The 12,720-nt window shown below is 39.4% G+C and overlaps 35 non-coding genes across 35 annotated transcripts; all 35 read left to right on the top strand.

Moving 5' to 3' along the window:
• Nucleotides 1-235: 235 nt before the first annotated feature.
• Trnar-ucg lies at nucleotides 236-308 on the top strand. The gene has a single exon. It is a non-coding gene; the product is annotated as a tRNA-Arg (tRNA).
• Nucleotides 309-545: 237 nt separating this feature from the next.
• Nucleotides 546-618, top strand: Trnar-ucg. Its single transcript has one exon. It is a non-coding gene; the product is annotated as a tRNA-Arg (tRNA).
• Nucleotides 619-855: 237 nt separating this feature from the next.
• Nucleotides 856-928, top strand: Trnar-ucg. The gene has a single exon. It is a non-coding gene; the product is annotated as a tRNA-Arg (tRNA).
• A 545-nt stretch (nucleotides 929-1,473) lies between these two features.
• Trnar-ucg lies at nucleotides 1,474-1,546 on the top strand. Its single transcript has one exon. It is a non-coding gene; the product is annotated as a tRNA-Arg (tRNA).
• A 236-nt stretch (nucleotides 1,547-1,782) lies between these two features.
• On the top strand, nucleotides 1,783-1,855 carry Trnar-ucg. The gene has a single exon. It is a non-coding gene; the product is annotated as a tRNA-Arg (tRNA).
• Nucleotides 1,856-2,092: 237 nt separating this feature from the next.
• Trnar-ucg lies at nucleotides 2,093-2,165 on the top strand. The gene has a single exon. It is a non-coding gene; the product is annotated as a tRNA-Arg (tRNA).
• A 547-nt stretch (nucleotides 2,166-2,712) lies between these two features.
• Trnar-ucg lies at nucleotides 2,713-2,785 on the top strand. The gene has a single exon. It is a non-coding gene; the product is annotated as a tRNA-Arg (tRNA).
• Nucleotides 2,786-3,021: 236 nt separating this feature from the next.
• Nucleotides 3,022-3,094, top strand: Trnar-ucg. The gene has a single exon. It is a non-coding gene; the product is annotated as a tRNA-Arg (tRNA).
• Nucleotides 3,095-3,330: 236 nt separating this feature from the next.
• Nucleotides 3,331-3,403, top strand: Trnar-ucg. Its single transcript has one exon. It is a non-coding gene; the product is annotated as a tRNA-Arg (tRNA).
• A 546-nt stretch (nucleotides 3,404-3,949) lies between these two features.
• On the top strand, nucleotides 3,950-4,022 carry Trnar-ucg. The gene has a single exon. It is a non-coding gene; the product is annotated as a tRNA-Arg (tRNA).
• A 236-nt stretch (nucleotides 4,023-4,258) lies between these two features.
• On the top strand, nucleotides 4,259-4,331 carry Trnar-ucg. Its single transcript has one exon. It is a non-coding gene; the product is annotated as a tRNA-Arg (tRNA).
• A 236-nt stretch (nucleotides 4,332-4,567) lies between these two features.
• Trnar-ucg lies at nucleotides 4,568-4,640 on the top strand. Its single transcript has one exon. It is a non-coding gene; the product is annotated as a tRNA-Arg (tRNA).
• Nucleotides 4,641-4,877: 237 nt separating this feature from the next.
• Trnar-ucg lies at nucleotides 4,878-4,950 on the top strand. Its single transcript has one exon. It is a non-coding gene; the product is annotated as a tRNA-Arg (tRNA).
• Nucleotides 4,951-5,187: 237 nt separating this feature from the next.
• Nucleotides 5,188-5,260, top strand: Trnar-ucg. The gene has a single exon. It is a non-coding gene; the product is annotated as a tRNA-Arg (tRNA).
• A 237-nt stretch (nucleotides 5,261-5,497) lies between these two features.
• On the top strand, nucleotides 5,498-5,570 carry Trnar-ucg. The gene has a single exon. It is a non-coding gene; the product is annotated as a tRNA-Arg (tRNA).
• Nucleotides 5,571-6,117: 547 nt separating this feature from the next.
• On the top strand, nucleotides 6,118-6,190 carry Trnar-ucg. The gene has a single exon. It is a non-coding gene; the product is annotated as a tRNA-Arg (tRNA).
• Nucleotides 6,191-6,427: 237 nt separating this feature from the next.
• Trnar-ucg lies at nucleotides 6,428-6,500 on the top strand. The gene has a single exon. It is a non-coding gene; the product is annotated as a tRNA-Arg (tRNA).
• A 236-nt stretch (nucleotides 6,501-6,736) lies between these two features.
• On the top strand, nucleotides 6,737-6,809 carry Trnar-ucg. The gene has a single exon. It is a non-coding gene; the product is annotated as a tRNA-Arg (tRNA).
• A 237-nt stretch (nucleotides 6,810-7,046) lies between these two features.
• Trnar-ucg lies at nucleotides 7,047-7,119 on the top strand. The gene has a single exon. It is a non-coding gene; the product is annotated as a tRNA-Arg (tRNA).
• A 237-nt stretch (nucleotides 7,120-7,356) lies between these two features.
• Nucleotides 7,357-7,429, top strand: Trnar-ucg. The gene has a single exon. It is a non-coding gene; the product is annotated as a tRNA-Arg (tRNA).
• Nucleotides 7,430-7,666: 237 nt separating this feature from the next.
• On the top strand, nucleotides 7,667-7,739 carry Trnar-ucg. Its single transcript has one exon. It is a non-coding gene; the product is annotated as a tRNA-Arg (tRNA).
• A 236-nt stretch (nucleotides 7,740-7,975) lies between these two features.
• On the top strand, nucleotides 7,976-8,048 carry Trnar-ucg. Its single transcript has one exon. It is a non-coding gene; the product is annotated as a tRNA-Arg (tRNA).
• A 236-nt stretch (nucleotides 8,049-8,284) lies between these two features.
• Nucleotides 8,285-8,357, top strand: Trnar-ucg. The gene has a single exon. It is a non-coding gene; the product is annotated as a tRNA-Arg (tRNA).
• A 236-nt stretch (nucleotides 8,358-8,593) lies between these two features.
• Nucleotides 8,594-8,666, top strand: Trnar-ucg. The gene has a single exon. It is a non-coding gene; the product is annotated as a tRNA-Arg (tRNA).
• Nucleotides 8,667-8,902: 236 nt separating this feature from the next.
• Trnar-ucg lies at nucleotides 8,903-8,975 on the top strand. Its single transcript has one exon. It is a non-coding gene; the product is annotated as a tRNA-Arg (tRNA).
• A 237-nt stretch (nucleotides 8,976-9,212) lies between these two features.
• Nucleotides 9,213-9,285, top strand: Trnar-ucg. The gene has a single exon. It is a non-coding gene; the product is annotated as a tRNA-Arg (tRNA).
• Nucleotides 9,286-9,832: 547 nt separating this feature from the next.
• On the top strand, nucleotides 9,833-9,905 carry Trnar-ucg. Its single transcript has one exon. It is a non-coding gene; the product is annotated as a tRNA-Arg (tRNA).
• A 236-nt stretch (nucleotides 9,906-10,141) lies between these two features.
• On the top strand, nucleotides 10,142-10,214 carry Trnar-ucg. Its single transcript has one exon. It is a non-coding gene; the product is annotated as a tRNA-Arg (tRNA).
• A 236-nt stretch (nucleotides 10,215-10,450) lies between these two features.
• Nucleotides 10,451-10,523, top strand: Trnar-ucg. Its single transcript has one exon. It is a non-coding gene; the product is annotated as a tRNA-Arg (tRNA).
• Nucleotides 10,524-10,759: 236 nt separating this feature from the next.
• Nucleotides 10,760-10,832, top strand: Trnar-ucg. The gene has a single exon. It is a non-coding gene; the product is annotated as a tRNA-Arg (tRNA).
• Nucleotides 10,833-11,069: 237 nt separating this feature from the next.
• Trnar-ucg lies at nucleotides 11,070-11,142 on the top strand. Its single transcript has one exon. It is a non-coding gene; the product is annotated as a tRNA-Arg (tRNA).
• A 547-nt stretch (nucleotides 11,143-11,689) lies between these two features.
• Trnar-ucg lies at nucleotides 11,690-11,762 on the top strand. The gene has a single exon. It is a non-coding gene; the product is annotated as a tRNA-Arg (tRNA).
• Nucleotides 11,763-11,998: 236 nt separating this feature from the next.
• On the top strand, nucleotides 11,999-12,071 carry Trnar-ucg. Its single transcript has one exon. It is a non-coding gene; the product is annotated as a tRNA-Arg (tRNA).
• A 236-nt stretch (nucleotides 12,072-12,307) lies between these two features.
• Nucleotides 12,308-12,380, top strand: Trnar-ucg. The gene has a single exon. It is a non-coding gene; the product is annotated as a tRNA-Arg (tRNA).
• A 237-nt stretch (nucleotides 12,381-12,617) lies between these two features.
• On the top strand, nucleotides 12,618-12,690 carry Trnar-ucg. The gene has a single exon. It is a non-coding gene; the product is annotated as a tRNA-Arg (tRNA).
• The last annotated feature ends 30 nt before the right edge of the window (nucleotides 12,691-12,720 follow it).

Raw genomic sequence — 12,720 nt, forward strand, 5'->3', positions numbered from 1 at the left:
ATTTGTACTCTTTTTATGCAAGTGTGAAAAGTGTCCTTTTTGAGGACAGCATAACTGGAGTGTCTTAATTGGTGAAATTGTCCTGAGCAACATTGTCTGGAAAACATCTTTTAAATGTAAGCAGGTCGTTTATATAATAATAAAGACATTATATGTTGGTGCTCCTAAACGTTGTTTAAAAGCAAAACATTGTTTTGACGTGTAGAAAAACGTGTCTTGGTTGGGATTCATCGTCGGCCTCGTGGCCTAATGGATAAGGCGTCTGACTTCGAATCAGAAGATTGCGAGTTCGAGTCTCGTCGGGGTCGTATTTGTACTCTTTTTATACAAGTGTGAAAGGTGTCCTTTTTTGAGGACAGCATAACTGGAGTGTCTTAATTGGTGAAATTGTCCTGAGCAAGATTGTCTGGAAAACATCTTTTAAATGTAAGCAGGTCGTTTATATAATAATAAAGACATTATATGTTGGTGCTCCTAAACGTTGTTTAAAAGCAAAACATTGTATTGACGTGTAGAAAAACGTGTCCTAGTTGGGAGTCATCGTCGGCCTCGTGGCCTAATGGATAAGGCGTCTGACTTCGAATCAGAAGATTGCGAGTTCGAGTCTCGTCGGGGTCGTATTTGTACTCTTTTTATACAAGTGTGAAAGGTGTCCTTTTTTGAGGACAGCATAACTGGAGTGTCTTAATTGGTGAAATTGTCCTGAGCAAGATTGTCTGGAAAACATCTTTTAAATGTAAGCAGGTCGTTTATATAATAATATAGACATTATATGTTGGTGCTCCTAAACGTTGTTTAAAAGCAAAACATTGTATTGACGTGTAGAAAAACGTGTCCTAGTTGGGATTCATCGTCGGCCTCGTGGCCTAATGGATAAGGCGTCTGACTTCGAATCAGAAGATTGCGAGTTCGAGTCTCGTCGGGGTCGTATTTGTACTCTTTTTATGCAAGTGTGAAAAGTGTCCTTTTTGAGGACAGCATAACTGGAGTGTCTTAATTGGTGAAATTGTCCTGAGCAACATTGTCTGGAAAACATCTTTTAAATGTAAGCAGGTCGTTTATATAATACTATAGACATTATATGTTTGTGCTCCTAAACGTTGTTTAAAAGCAAAACATTGTATTGACGTGTAGAAAAACGTGTCCTAGTTGGGATTCATCGTCGGCCTCGTGGCCTAATGGATAAGGCGTCTGACTTCGAATCAGAAAATTGCGAGTTCGAGTCTCGTCGGGGTCGTATTTGTACTCTTTTTATGCAAGTGTGAAAAGTGTCCTTTTTGAGGACAGCATAACTGGAGTGTCTTAATTGGTGAAATTGTCCTGAGCAACATTGTCTGGAAAACATCTTTTAAATGTAAGCAGGTCGTTTATATAATAATATAGCCATTATATGTTGGTGCTCCTAAACGTTGTTTAAAAGCAAAACATTGTATTGACGTGTAGAAAAACGTGTCCTAGTTAGGATTCATCGTCGGCCTCGTGGCCTAATGGATAAGGCGTCTGACTTCGAATCAGAAGATTGCGAGTTCGAGTCTCGTCGGGGTCGTATTTGTACTCTTTTTATGCAAGTGTGAAAAGTGTCCTTTTTGAGGACAGCATAACTGGAGTGTCTTAATTGGTGAAATTGTCCTGAGCAACATTGTCTGGAAAACATCTTTTAAATGTAAGCAGGTCGTTTATATAATAATAAAGACATTATATGTTGGTGCTCCTAAACGTTGTTTAAAAGCAAAACATTGTTTTGACGTGTAGAAAAACGTGTCTTGGTTGGGATTCATCGTCGGCCTCGTGGCCTAATGGATAAGGCGTCTGACTTCGAATCAGAAGATTGCGAGTTCGAGTCTCGTCGGGGTCGTATTTGTACTCTTTTTATACAAGTGTGAAAGGTGTCCTTTTTTGAGGACAGCATAACTGGAGTGTCTTAATTGGTGAAATTGTCCTGAGCAAGATTGTCTGGAAAACATCTTTTAAATGTAAGCAGGTCGTTTATATAATAATAAAGACATTATATGTTGGTGCTCCTAAACGTTGTTTAAAAGCAAAACATTGTATTGACGTGTAGAAAAACGTGTCCTAGTTGGGAGTCATCGTCGGCCTCGTGGCCTAATGGATAAGGCGTCTGACTTCGAATCAGAAGATTGCGAGTTCGAGTCTCGTCGGGGTCGTATTTGTACTCTTTTTATACAAGTGTGAAAGGTGTCCTTTTTTGAGGACAGCATAACTGGAGTGTCTTAATTGGTGAAATTGTCCTGTGCAAGATTGTCTGGAAAACATCTTTTAAATGTAAGCAGGTCGTTTATATAATAATATAGACAATATATGTTGGTGCTCCTAAACGTTGTTTAAAAGCAAAACATTGTATTGACGTGTAGAAAAACGTGTCCTAGTTGGGATTCATCGTCGGCCTCGTGGCCTAATGGATAAGGCGTCTGACTTCGAATCAGAAGATTGCTAGTTCGAGTCTCGTCGGGGTCGTATTTGTACTCTTTTTATACAAGTGTGAAAGGTGTCCTTTTTTGAGGACAGCATAACTGGAGTGTCTTAATTGGTGAAATTGTCCTGAGCAAGATTGTCTGGAAAACATCTTTTAAATGTAAGCAGGTCGTTTATATAATAATATAGACATTATATGTTGGTGCTCCTAAACGTTGTTTAAAAGCAAAACATTGTATTGACGTGTAGAAAAACGTGTCCTAGTTGGGATTCATCGTCGGCCTCGTGGCCTAATGGATAAGGCGTCTGACTTCGAATCAGAAGATTGCGAGTTCGAGTCTCGTCGGGGTCGTATTTGTACTCTTTTTATGCAAGTGTGAAAAGTGTCCTTTTTGAGGACAGCATAACTGGAGTGTCTTAATTGGTGAAATTGTCCTGAGCAACATTGTCTGGAAAACATCTTTTAAATGTAAGCAGGTCGTTTATATAATACTATAGACATTATATGTTTGTGCTCCTAAACGTTGTTTAAAAGCAAAACATTGTATTGACGTGTAGAAAAACGTGTCCTAGTTGGGATTCATCGTCGGCCTCGTGGCCTAATGGATAAGGCGTCTGACTTCGAATCAGAAGATTGCGAGTTCGAGTCTCGTCGGGGTCGTATTTGTACTCTTTTTATGCAAGTGTGAAAAGTGTCCTTTTTGAGGACAGCATAACTGGAGTGTCTTAATTGGTGAAATTGTCCTGAGCAACATTGTCTGGAAAACATCTTTTAAATGTAAGCAGGTCGTTTATATAATAATATAGCCATTATATGTTGGTGCTCCTAAACGTTGTTTAAAAGCAAAACATTGTATTGACGTGTAGAAAAACGTGTCCTAGTTAGGATTCATCGTCGGCCTCGTGGCCTAATGGATAAGGCGTCTGACTTCGAATCAGAAGATTGCGAGTTCGAGTCTCGTCGGGGTCGTATTTGTACTCTTTTTATGCAAGTGTGAAAAGTGTCCTTTTTGAGGACAGCATAACTGGAGTGTCTTAATTGGTGAAATTGTCCTGAGCAAGATTGTCTGGAAAACATCTTTTAAATGTAAGCAGGTCGTTTATATAATAATATAGACATTATATGTTGGTGCTCCTAAACGTTGTTTAAAAGCAAAACATTGTATTGACGTGTAGAAAAACGTGTCCTAGTTGGGATTCATCGTCGGCCTCGTGGCCTAATGGATAAGGCGTCTGACTTCGAATCAGAAGATTGCTAGTTCGAGTCTCGTCGGGGTCGTATTTGTACTCTTTTTATACAAGTGTGAAAGGTGTCCTTTTTTGAGGACAGCATAACTGGAGTGTCTTAATTGGTGAAATTGTCCTGAGCAACATTGTCTGGAAAACATCTTTTAAATGTAAGCAGGTCGTTTATATAATACTATAGACATTATATGTTTGTGCTCCTAAACGTTGTTTAAAAGCAAAACATTGTATTGACGTGTAGAAAAACGTGTCCTAGTTGGGATTCATCGTCGGCCTCGTGGCCTAATGGATAAGGCGTCTGACTTCGAATCAGAAGATTGCGAGTTCGAGTCTCGTCGGGGTCGTATTTGTACTCTTTTTATGCAAGTGTGAAAAGTGTCCTTTTTGAGGACAGCATAACTGGAGTGTCTTAATTGGTGAAATTGTCCTGAGCAACATTGTCTGGAAAACATCTTTTAAATGTAAGCAGGTCGTTTATATAATAATATAGCCATTATATGTTGGTGCTCCTAAACGTTGTTTAAAAGCAAAACATTGTATTGACGTGTAGAAAAACGTGTCCTAGTTAGGATTCATCGTCGGCCTCGTGGCCTAATGGATAAGGCGTCTGACTTCGAATCAGAAGATTGCGAGTTCGAGTCTCGTCGGGGTCGTATTTGTACTCTTTTTATGCAAGTGTGAAAAGTGTCCTTTTTGAGGACAGCATAACTGGAGTGTCTTAATTGGTGAAATTGTCCTGAGCAACATTGTCTGGAAAACATCTTTTAAATGTAAGCAGGTCGTTTATATAATAATAAAGACATTATATGTTGGTGCTCCTAAACGTTGTTTAAAAGCAAAACATTGTTTTGACGTGTAGAAAAACGTGTCTTGGTTGGGATTCATCGTCGGCCTCGTGGCCTAATGGATAAGGCGTCTGACTTCGAATCAGAAGATTGCGAGTTCGAGTCTCGTCGGGGTCGTATTTGTACTCTTTTTATACAAGTGTGAAAGGTGTCCTTTTTTGAGGACAGCATAACTGGAGTGTCTTAATTGGTGAAATTGTCCTGAGCAAGATTGTCTGGAAAACATCTTTTAAATGTAAGCAGGTCGTTTATATAATAATAAAGACATTATATGTTGGTGCTCCTAAACGTTGTTTAAAAGCAAAACATTGTATTGACGTGTAGAAAAACGTGTCCTAGTTGGGAGTCATCGTCGGCCTCGTGGCCTAATGGATAAGGCGTCTGACTTCGAATCAGAAGATTGCGAGTTCGAGTCTCGTCGGGGTCGTATTTGTACTCTTTTTATACAAGTGTGAAAGGTGTCCTTTTTTGAGGACAGCATAACTGGAGTGTCTTAATTGGTGAAATTGTCCTGTGCAAGATTGTCTGGAAAACATCTTTTAAATGTAAGCAGGTCGTTTATATAATAATATAGACAATATATGTTGGTGCTCCTAAACGTTGTTTAAAAGCAAAACATTGTATTGACGTGTAGAAAAACGTGTCCTAGTTGGGATTCATCGTCGGCCTCGTGGCCTAATGGATAAGGCGTCTGACTTCGAATCAGAAGATTGCGAGTTCGAGTCTCGTCGGGGTCGTATTTGTACTCTTTTTATACAAGTGTGAAAGGTGTCCTTTTTTGAGGACAGCATAACTGGAGTGTCTTAATTGGTGAAATTGTCCTGAGCAAGATTGTCTGGAAAACATCTTTTAAATGTAAGCAGGTCGTTTATATAATAATATAGACATTATATGTTGGTGCTCCTAAACGTTGTTTAAAAGCAAAACATTGTATTGACGTGTAGAAAAACGTGTCCTAGTTGGGAGTCATCGTCGGCCTCGTGGCCTAATGGATAAGGCGTCTGACTTCGAATCAGAAGATTGCGAGTTCGAGTCTCGTCGGGGTCGTATTTGTACTCTTTTTATACAAGTGTGAAAAGTGTCCTTTTTTGAGGACAGCATAACTGGAGTGTCTTAATTGGTGAAATTGTCCTGTGCAAGATTGTCTGGAAAACATCTTTTAAATGTAAGCAGGTCGTTTATATAATAATATAGACAATATATGTTGGTGCTCCTAAACGTTGTTTAAAAGCAAAACATTGTATTGACGTGTAGAAAAACGTGTCCTAGTTGGGATTCATCGTCGGCCTCGTGGCCTAATGGATAAGGCGTCTGACTTCGAATCAGAAGATTGCTAGTTCGAGTCTCGTCGGGGTCGTATTTGTACTCTTTTTATACAAGTGTGAAAGGTGTCCTTTTTTGAGGACAGCATAACTGGAGTGTCTTAATTGGTGAAATTGTCCTGAGCAAGATTGTCTGGAAAACATCTTTTAAATGTAAGCAGGTCGTTTATATAATAATATAGACATTATATGTTGGTGCTCCTAAACGTTGTTTAAAAGCAAAACATTGTATTGACGTGTAGAAAAACGTGTCCTAGTTGGGATTCATCGTCGGCCTCGTGGCCTAATGGATAAGGCGTCTGACTTCGAATCAGAAGATTGCGAGTTCGAGTCTCGTCGGGGTCGTATTTGTACTCTTTTTATGCAAGTGTGAAAAGTGTCCTTTTTGAGGACAGCATAACTGGAGTGTCTTAATTGGTGAAATTGTCCTGAGGAAGATTGTCTGGAAAACATCTTTTAAATGTAAGCAGGTCGTTTATATAATAATATAGACATTATATGTTTGTGCTCCTAAACGTTGTTTAAAAGCAAAACATTGTATTGACGTGTAGAAAAAACGTGTCCTAGTTGGGATTCATCGTCGGCCTCGTGGCCTAATGGATAAGGCGTCTGACTTCGAATCAGAAGATTGCGAGTTCGAGTCTCGTCGGGGTCGTATTTGTACTCTTTTTATGCAAGTGTGAAAAGTGTCCTTTTTGAGGACAGCATAACTGGAGTGTCTTAATTGGTGAAATTGTCCTGAGCAAGATTGTCTGGAAAACATCTTTTAAATGTAAGCAGGTCGTTTATATAATAATATAGACATTATATGTTGGTGCTCCTAAACGTTGTTTAAAAGCAAAACATTGTATTGACGTGTAGAAAAACGTGTCCTAGTTAGGATTCATCGTCGGCCTCGTGGCCTAATGGATAAGGCGTCTGACTTCGAATCAGAAGATTGCGAGTTCGAGTCTCGTCGGGGTCGTATTTGTACTCTTTTTATACAAGTGTGAAAGGTGTCCTTTTTTGAGGACAGCATAACTGGAGTGTCTTAATTGGTGAAATTGTCCTGAGCAAGATTGTCTGGAAAACATCTTTTAAATGTAAGCAGGTCGTTTATATAATAATAAAGACATTATATGTTGGTGCTCCTAAACGTTGTTTAAAAGCAAAACATTGTTTTGACGTGTAGAAAAACGTGTCCTGGTTGGGATTCATCGTCGGCCTCGTGGCCTAATGGATAAGGCGTCTGACTTCGAATCAGAAGATTGCGAGTTCGAGTCTCGTCGGGGTCGTATTTGTACTCTTTTTATACAAGTGTGAAAGGTGTCCTTTTTTGAGGACAGCATAACTGGAGTGTCTTAATTGGTGAAATTGTCCTGTGCAAGATTGTCTGGAAAACATCTTTTAAATGTAAGCAGGTCGTTTATATAATAATATAGACATTATATGTTGGTGCTCCTAAACGTTGTTTAAAAGCAAAACATTGTATTGACGTGTAGAAAAACGTGTCCTAGTTGGGATTCATCGTCGGCCTCGTGGCCTAATGGATAAGGCGTCTGACTTCGAATCAGAAGATTGCGAGTTCGAGTCTCGTCGGGGTCGAATTTGTACTCTTTTTATGCAAGTGTTTGACAGTGTCCTTTTTGAGGACAGCATAACTGGAGTGTCTTAATTGGTGAAATTGTCCTGAGCAAGATTGTCTGGAAAACATCTTTTAAATGTAAGCAGGTCGTTTATATAATAATATAGACATTATATGTTGGTGCTCCTAAACGTTGTTTAAAAGCAAAACATTGTATTGACGTGTAGAAAAACGTGTCCTAGTTGGGATTCATCGTCGGCCTCGTGGCCTAATGGATAAGGCGTCTGACTTCGAATCAGAAGATTGCGAGTTCGAGTCTCGTCGGGGTCGTATATGTACTCTTTTTATGCAAGTGTGAAAAGTGTCCTTTTTGAGGACAGCATAACTGGAGTGTCTTAATTGGTGAAATTGTCCTGACCAAGATTGTCTGGAAAACATCTTTTAAATGTAAGCAGGTCGTTTATATAATAATATAGCCATTATATGTTGGTGCTCCTAAACGTTGTTTAAAAGCAAAACATTGTATTGACGTGTAGAAAAACGTGTCCTAGTTGGGATTCATCGTCGGCCTCGTGGCCTAATGGATAAGGCGTCTGACTTCGAATCAGAAGATTGCGAGTTCGAGTCTCGTCGGGGTCGTATTTGTACTCTTTTTATGCAAGTGTGAAAAGTGTCCTTTTTGAGGACAGCATAACTGGAGTGTCTTAATTGGTGAAATTGTCCTGAGCAACATTGTCTGGAAAACATCTTTTAAATGTAAGCAGGTCGTTTATATAATACTATAGACATTATATGTTTGTGCTCCTAAACGTTGTTTAAAAGCAAAACATTGTATTGACGTGTAGAAAAACGTGTCCTAGTTGGGATTCATCGTCGGCCTCGTGGCCTAATGGATAAGGCGTCTGACTTCGAATCAGAAGATTGCGAGTTCGAGTCTCGTCGGGGTCGTATTTGTACTCTTTTTATGCAAGTGTGAAAAGTGTCCTTTTTGAGGACAGCATAACTGGAGTGTCTTAATTGGTGAAATTGTCCTGAGCAACATTGTCTGGAAAACATCTTTTAAATGTAAGCAGGTCGTTTATATAATAATATAGCCATTATATGTTGGTGCTCCTAAACGTTGTTTAAAAGCAAAACATTGTATTGACGTGTAGAAAAACGTGTCCTAGTTAGGATTCATCGTCGGCCTCGTGGCCTAATGGATAAGGCGTCTGACTTCGAATCAGAAGATTGCGAGTTCGAGTCTCGTCGGGGTCGTATTTGTACTCTTTTTATGCAAGTGTGAAAAGTGTCCTTTTTGAGGACAGCATAACTGGAGTGTCTTAATTGGTGAAATTGTCCTGAGCAACATTGTCTGGAAAACATCTTTTAAATGTAAGCAGGTCGTTTATATAATAATAAAGACATTATATGTTGGTGCTCCTAAACGTTGTTTAAAAGCAAAACATTGTTTTGACGTGTAGAAAAACGTGTCTTGGTTGGGATTCATCGTCGGCCTCGTGGCCTAATGGATAAGGCGTCTGACTTCGAATCAGAAGATTGCGAGTTCGAGTCTCGTCGGGGTCGTATTTGTACTCTTTTTATACAAGTGTGAAAGGTGTCCTTTTTTGAGGACAGCATAACTGGAGTGTCTTAATTGGTGAAATTGTCCTGAGCAAGATTGTCTGGAAAACATCTTTTAAATGTAAGCAGGTCGTTTATATAATAATAAAGACATTATATGTTGGTGCTCCTAAACGTTGTTTAAAAGCAAAACATTGTATTGACGTGTAGAAAAACGTGTCCTAGTTGGGATTCATCGTCGGCCTCGTGGCCTAATGGATAAGGCGTCTGACTTCGAATCAGAAGATTGCGAGTTCGAGTCTCGTCGGGGTCGTATTTGTACTCTTTTTATACAAGTGTGAAAGGTGTCCTTTTTTGAGGACAGCATAACTGGAGTGTCTTAATTGGTGAAATTGTCCTGTGCAAGATTGTCTGGAAAACATCTTTTAAATGTAAGCAGGTCGTTTATATAATAATATAGACAATATATGTTGGTGCTCCTAAACGTTGTTTAAAAGCAAAACATTGTATTGACGTGTAGAAAAACGTGTCCTAGTTGGGATTCATCGTCGGCCTCGTGGCCTAATGGATAAGGCGTCTGACTTCGAATCAGAAGATTGCTAGTTCGAGTCTCGTCGGGGTCGTATTTGTACTCTTTTTATACAAGTGTGAAAGGTGTCCTTTTTTGAGGACAGCATAACTGGAGTGTCTTAATTGGTGAAATTGTCCTGAGCAAGATTGTCTGGAAAACATCTTTTAAATGTAAGCAGGTCGTTTATATAATAATATAGACATTATATGTTGGTGCTCCTAAACGTTGTTTAAAAGCAAAACATTGTATTGACGTGTAGAAAAACGTGTCCTAGTTGGGATTCATCGTCGGCCTCGTGGCCTAATGGATAAGGCGTCTGACTTCGAATCAGAAGATTGCGAGTTCGAGTCTCGTCGGGGTCGTATTTGTACTCTTTTTATGCAAGTGTGAAAAGTGTCCTTTTTGAGGACAGCATAACTGGAGTGTCTTAATTGGTGAAATTGTCCTGAGCAACATTGTCTGGAAAACATCTTTTAAATGTAAGCAGGTCGTTTATATAATACTATAGACATTATATGTTTGTGCTCCTAAACGTTGTTTAAAAGCAAAACATTGTATTGACGTGTAGAAAAACGTGTCCTAGTTGGGATTCATCGTCGGCCTCGTGGCCTAATGGATAAGGCGTCTGACTTCGAATCAGAAGATTGCGAGTTCGAGTCTCGTCGGGGTCGTATTTGTACTCTTTTTATGCAAGTGTGAAAAGTGTCCTTTTTGAGGACAGCATAACTGGAGTGTCTTAATTGGTGAAATTGTCCTGAGCAACATTGTCTGGAAAACATCTTTTAAATGTAAGCAGGTCGTTTATATAATAATATAGCCATTATATGTTGGTGCTCCTAAACGTTGTTTAAAAGCAAAACATTGTATTGACGTGTAGAAAAACGTGTCCTAGTTAGGATTCATCGTCGGCCTCGTGGCCTAATGGATAAGGCGTCTGACTTCGAATCAGAAGATTGCGAGTTCGAGTCTCGTCGGGGTCGTATTTGTACTCTTTTTATGCAAGTGTGAAAAGTGTCCTTTTTGAGGACAGCATAACTGGAGTGTCTTAATTGGTGAAATTGTCCTGAGCAACATTGTCTGGAAAACATCTTTTAAATGTAAGCAGGTCGTTTATATAATAATATAGACATTATATGTTGGTGCTCCTAAACGTTGTTTAAAAGCAAAACATTGTTTTGACGTGTAGAAAAACGTGTCTTGGTTGGGATTCATCGTCGGCCTCGTGGCCTAATGGATAAGGCGTCTGACTTCGAATCAGAAGATTGCGAGTTCGAGTCTCGTCGGGGTCGTATTTGTACTCTTTTTATACAAGTGTGAAAGGTGTCCTTTTTTGAGGACAGCATAACTGGAGTGTCTTAATTGGTGAAATTGTCCTGAGCAAGATTGTCTGGAAAACATCTTTTAAATGTAAGCAGGTCGTTTATATAATAATAAAGACATTATATGTTGGTGCTCCTAAACGTTGTTTAAAAGCAAAACATTGTATTGACGTGTAGAAAAACGTGTCCTAGTTGGGAGTCATCGTCGGCCTCGTGGCCTAATGGATAAGGCGTCTGACTTCGAATCAGAAGATTGCGAGTTCGAGTCTCGTCGGGGTCGTATTTGTACTCTTTTTATACAAGTGTGAAAGGTGTCCTTTTTTGAGGACAGCATAACTGGAGTGTCTTAATTGGTGAAATTGTCCTGTGCAAGATTGTCTGGAAAACATCTTTTAAATGTAAGCAGGTCGTTTATATAATAATATAGACAATATATGTTGGTGCTCCTAAACGTTGTTTAAAAGCAAAACATTGTATTGACGTGTAGAAAAACGTGTCCTAGTTGGGATTCATCGTCGGCCTCGTGGCCTAATGGATAAGGCGTCTGACTTCGAATCAGAAGATTGCTAGTTCGAGTCTCGTCGGGGTCGTATTTGTACTCTTTTTATACAAGTGTGAAAGGTGTCCTTTTTTGAGGACAGCATAACTGGAGTGTCTTAATTGGTGAAATTGTCCTGAGCAAGATTGTCTGGAAAACATCTTTTAAATGTAAGCAGGTCGTTTATATAATAATATAGACATTATATGTTGGTGCTCCTAAACGTTGTTTAAAAGCAAAACATTGTATTGACGTGTAGAAAAACGTGTCCTAGTTGGGATTCATCGTCGGCCTCGTGGCCTAATGGATAAGGCGTCTGACTTCGAATCAGAAGATTGCGAGTTCGAGTCTCGTCGGGGTCGTATTTGTACTCTTTTTATGCAAGTGTGAAAAGTGTCCTTTTTGAGGACAGCATAACTGGAGTGTCTTAATTGGTGAAATTGTCCTGAGGAAGATTGTCTGGAAAACATCTTTTAAATGTAAGCAGGTCGTTTATATAATAATATAGACATTATATGTTTGTGCTCCTAAACGTTGTTTAAAAGCAAAACATTGTATTGACGTGTAGAAAAACGTGTCCTAGTTGGGATTCATCGTCGGCCTCGTGGCCTAATGGATAAGGCGTCTGACTTCGAATCAGAAGATTGCGAGTTCGAGTCTCGTCGGGGTCGTATTTGTACTCTTTTTATGCAAGTGTGAAAAGTGTCCTTTTTGAGGACAGCATAACTGGAGTGTCTTAATTGGTGAAATTGTCCTGAGCAAGATTGTCTGGAAAACATCTTTTAAATGTAAGCAGGTCGTTTATATAATAATATAGACATTATATGTTGGTGCTCCTAAACGTTGTTTAAAAGCAAAACATTGTATTGACGTGTAGAAAAACGTGTCCTAGTTAGGATTCATCGTCGGCCTCGTGGCCTAATGGATAAGGCGTCTGACTTCGAATCAGAAGATTGCGAGTTCGAGTCTCGTCGGGGTCGTATTTGTACTCTTTTTATACAAGTGTGAAAGGTGTCCTTTTTTGAGGACAGCATAACTGGAGTGTCTTAATTGGTGAAATTGTCCTGAGCAAGATTGTCTGGAAAACATCTTTTAAATGTAAGCAGGTCGTTTATATAATAATAAAGACATTATATGTTGGTGCTCCTAAACGTTGTTTAAAAGCAAAACATTGTTTTGACGTGTAGAAAAACGTGTCCTGGTTGGGATTCATCGTCGGCCTCGTGGCCTAATGGATAAGGCGTCTGACTTCGAATCAGAAGATTGCGAGTTCGAGTCTCGTCGGGGTCGTATTTGTACTCTTTTTATACAAGTGTGAAA

The sequence above is a fragment of the Haliotis rufescens genome, unplaced genomic scaffold (assembly GCF_023055435.1).
Source record: "Haliotis rufescens isolate VD_foot unplaced genomic scaffold, xgHalRufe1.0.p SCAF_1, whole genome shotgun sequence".
NCBI lineage: Eukaryota > Metazoa > Mollusca > Gastropoda > Lepetellida > Haliotidae > Haliotis > Haliotis rufescens.